Genomic DNA, 4,938 nt, shown 5'->3' with positions numbered 1-4,938 from the left:
TATGATTTTATCTGTGTATCTGTCTGCCCAAAAAGATGTGGGGGGGGGGGGCGGGGACAGGAATTGAGAGCATTGCACGAGGAGTCATATTCTTGCTGTATCTCCTCCTTCTGTCTGCAGGGCTTTGGGTCATTCCCCTGACTTGATAGCATTTTCCACATTTGTAAAATGAAGACACGGATAACTGCACTGGGTCATAAGATTGTGAGATTCAAATGAGTAAACTATATGTGAAGAGGCTATGAACAGTCAAAATTTGACCAAGAATGGGTCTGAGATCATCTTACCCAACTTCCTTTTAAAATAAAGAAAAAGAAGCCAAGGAGTGTTTACCTAAAGATGATATGAATTTCATGCTGATTTCTCTTTTATAAAGCTATATTCACATCTCCCAGTTTAGATGAGAGTCATGCCAAATTAACTTCCCTGAGTATCCACGAAAGGAAGAAATCAGGGCATGCCCCCACGGCCCTCCACACCACCCCCAGGCAGTCTCCAAAGGGACGTGGGATGCAACCAAAAAGGCAGGGTCTCGAAGACCAGAAAGTCGTGGTGATCACAAGGGATCTGGTGGGTGAGGAGAAAGGGGGTGAGGGCAAGATGCCAGCCAGCCCCAGTGCGTTTCCAGCGACTTGATGGAGAGGAAGGGCAGGCATTGCATTCAGCTACGCATCATGTGTGGGATGCAGGGACTCTCAGCACCAACGAGTGGCCGCCTCCATCACTGTGACAGACCTGCACAAAACAGCTGGATACAGATAAGGAAGCCCACCCAACCTACCCTGGAATGCTCCACGCATGTTTAACCCCAAGAGGTTATACATTCAACTATTCTGACTTTCTAATGGTACCAATTTAAATAAGCTTCGGAAATTTCACTTGGGTACGAGTAACCTGAACACCTAAGCTTCAGGATTCATTGGAGCAGGCATTCTTGGACTAGTTCTTATTAATGCCACTGGTTCTATTATTTTTCCTTTCATAGAGGAAATTAAAAAGTGACTCATTCAACAAATGTTGCTAAAAAATAGGTTTTGTATAGTACTGGAGGATTGTCTTTTACCATAAGAAATATGACTTTAATGAGAAGAAAGCATTGCCATTTAAAGATACTTGTCAATTATTTTTCAATAATGTAAATAAATAAGGCAGCTTTGGATAATGCTAAAAGTATGGAGAGTAGAGTGGACCCCAGACCTTCACCTGGCTAGTCATAGGAACTGTCCACTATTGTTTTTTGAAACTTCACCTTGTAAGTAAGGAAAAGAGCCAAAGCATCCGAAATGAACCCTTTCATTCAAAATATCAGGCCTCAGTCAGGTGAAACACGGAATTGCTACGTGTGGAAAGATATGGCACTTAGAAGGATGGATGAGGAGGTTGGTGTGGTACCTCTGGCAATTTGGCTGGGAATTTGGTGGGGGAGGGGCAGCACTCTCTTCACGAATTCACTTGGAATAAATTCTAAGACAATTTTTCGTATGGGGAGGGTAGCTGATTGTAATAAATTGTAACTTGTTCTTCAGGTTCACTTAGCATTTTCAAGATAATTTTCAGAACCCTCAAAATACTTAAATTGCATTTTTCCCCTCTGTTTCAGTCCTCTATTTTTGTCTAGAACAAATTACCACTATACGTTACTTGCAAGCAAGAAAGATTTAGGCTTAGCAGCCTTTAAGAAAGTAAAAAGTTAATTCTGTTAAGACAGATCGATGAATCTGGCTTTTGTAGAACGAACTCCTTAAACTCAACTGGAAGAATATCAACTAAACTGTTAATAGCTCTCTAAATAAAAATTAGACTGAGAATCTTGAGTGTGAAAAAAATGAACCTGGATGAAATGGTATTCTGTGGTTTCATTCTCTCAAGCAAATCAAAATGTTTTTGAACATCAAGAGTTATGAAATTCTTGAATGAAGTTTGTGCTATTCTCTGGGAAATATACAACACCTGCCCTGGCCCAAGTCCCCGGCGGTTGTGAAGATCGCGTCTTGCACAGAATGCGTTGTCAACTGGGGGCTGAACGGTGGGGAAAGCGAGGTCCTGCACTGGGCGTCTGTGTGCTCCGTGCTAACGTTTACTCCTCCCAACCCCCGCGTCGGACGTGTGTCCCATGTTCACAGCGAAGGAAACTGAGGGAGGCCCACAGAGGTGACATTTCTGAGGTTAAAGACAGCCGAGATTCAAATCTCCACGTGACTCAAATGGTATTTTCCCAAATGCGCGAGCGGCCTGTGGATGGATGGTGGGGCGGGGGTGGGGGAGGTCAGGGAGGAGAAAGCTCTTTCAACTGTTAACCTATTTGTTCTGTTGAGGGAATTAACTTAAATCTGTTTTTATAGCCTTATATTACTACAGTGGTCCTAAAACTTAAGCGGGTCAGAATCCCCTGGAGAGCTTGATAAAACACGACAGGCCCCGCCCCCAGAGTGTCCGACGACGCAGTCGGTCCAGGGTGGGCCCAAGAATTTGCATTTTGAACAGGTTCCCCAATGATGATGTTGCCAGTAGCCACATTTTGAGAACCACAGCACTGCTATATAATTACGTTGTAATATTACTGTCCTTTCTTGGTTCTACTTTCCTCTCAGAATTATAATAACCAAGGAAGCTAATAAAGGGCTAGAAAGGAATCTGTGCCATTTCTAGCAGCTTATTTTTCTTTGAAGCAAGGTGCTCCATCATGAGGCACGTGCAACGTAGATTGGTGCATGAACCCTTAGAAGATGATGTTTGAGAGACCCTGGGATTTATTCTAAACCTTCCTGTTCGCATTCTAAATGCCCTTGTTAACCTGTAAGCACAGGAAAGTCCCTAAATACCTACCCTATGTGGTTTCTGGGGCCACTTAGACGGTCTTCCTTACTATAGGAGAGGACGGGTCTGGAGGATCCGTCCCCAAATGGATATATGATTTTATCTGGATGACCCAAAATGGTGTTGGGTCATGGACCAGGCTCCTACAGCTACTCGGTGGCAATTGCAGAGCCCAGGTTTTCCAGTGCAGAACCCTTCCTGCTACCATCACACTGCCTCGGAAATCCTTCCTAGCTGTTTACATTTATTTTTATAATTTTTTGTTAGCGAAAAAAAGACGGACTAAAGAATTATCTCTTCAGTTAGAAATGCTGGGAAGCAGCCACAGATCAGAAGCAGCCAGCTGGAGAGAATCAGGAGCCTGACTGATCCAAGGTCTGGGGGCCTTGGGAGTGACAGAAGAGACTGCAGGTGGGCCCCGCCCAACCAGAATCCTCCACCCCTTGGATGTCCCTGGGGAACAGGGCACAAATGCCGGAAGGGTAACAGGGAGAGGAGGAGAGAAAAAAAATGCAAATGACATGAAGTGCACGTTTCCTCTCTAAAAAAATAAAGAGTACTTCTGAATAAGGTGTGTATTTATGAAATTTTAGGAAGCTAAATGTCATTCCGAATCCATCAAAATATTCAAGGACATAACAGTCATCAGCAGTCACAACATTGCTTCTGGTGGACAATTTTATTAAAATTTCTCCTTCTCTTCTAATTACTAATATTAATGCATTACGGTGCATTTTGCATTCTAGTTTATAAAACACTTTCACAACAGAAAAAATCTGGTGAAGTATTTAGTTATAATTCTGAAATGAGGAAGCTGCTGTGACAGGGTAAGTAAACCTAAAGCCTCATCTTTCCTAATCACCAAAGTCTGTGCATGAGATTTTAAGAAATATTGCAAAGATCCTGTACAGGTTATTTTCCTTTCTGTGTCTCTAAGGACGTTAGGAACACAGAAGAGCCGCTGATGTCTCTCTGTCCTGAAAGTTTTGCTGTTTGTAAAACCCATATATCCAGCTCCCCATTCTGCATTGACCCTAGGAGAGGTCATAAGCCTCTCAAATTGCACATTTCCAAAACTAATATCTCCCCAGCCCATGGCTCCATATCCAGGTTGGCAATCCAGAAACTCACCCTGCACTGTTCCCATGACAGATAATCAGGTATCCTGTCTTGTTGATTCTACCTCCTAACGTCACCTGATCTCACCTACATCTCTGCAGCCAAACTGCCACTGCTTTAATACAGGCCATTATCAGCTCTTACCTGTATTATTAGAACGTATTAGCTAGTCTCTTCTCAATCTCCAGTCTTTAATTCTCTGGAAGTTGGAAGCAGTTCTCTAGGCGTACTGGCTTTTAAGGGAGAAAATCCTTCCTTAGGAAGGGCTATCCTGGGCCTTGCAGAATCACAAGCATCTGTGGCCCTCATTAAATTCTAGTAACACCCTAGCCATTGTGATAACTAAACCTCTGCAGGGGATTAGAGTGAGGCAGTGTCCCACCCCCCAACACTGTCTTGGGAATCACAAGCTTAGAATAGATAGCACCACTTCCCTGCTAAACCATTTTAATAATTTCAGGATTAATTTCATTCCTTAAAATGGCCAGCTCTGCAGTATTACTTCTGTAAAGTCTTTAAAAAGAACCCAAATTGTGTTCAGGTTTCAAGTTCTAGAGGCAACCCACCTGCTTTTCCAGGAATCAGGTGAGCTCATAAGACTAACAGGAATAAGTAAGAGCAAACACAATGTGGTTTCTACGTTAGCCTAATTTATAGTATTTCCTCTGTGCTCATTAATTTTACCAAGTTATTTGATGAGAACAAACAGAAGAAAAAGCACAGGGTTGAGTCAGAGCCAGGCTTTAGTACTCAATATCCTGTTGTGGGGAAAAAAAAACCCACCTTGGGGTCTAATTCCATCATTTAGAAAATGGTACTCTACCTCTGGTCTCCCCAGACGAGTGTGATAGTGAAGCTTCTTTTGAGAAGTTAGATGTTAATACTTCCCCTCTGGTGTAAAAAAATTTAACGTCAACAAGCAATGGAAAAGTAAGCAATGTCATGAAATTGCAGAGTGGAACACTGAGAGGGTGCCAGTAATATTTACATATCAAAAAAAAG

This window comes from Pteropus vampyrus, unplaced genomic scaffold, assembly GCF_000151845.1.
Source record: "Pteropus vampyrus isolate Shadow unplaced genomic scaffold, Pvam_2.0 Scaffold78, whole genome shotgun sequence".
Lineage (NCBI taxonomy): Eukaryota > Metazoa > Chordata > Mammalia > Chiroptera > Pteropodidae > Pteropus > Pteropus vampyrus.
Note: the sequence above shows the minus strand (reverse complement) of the source record.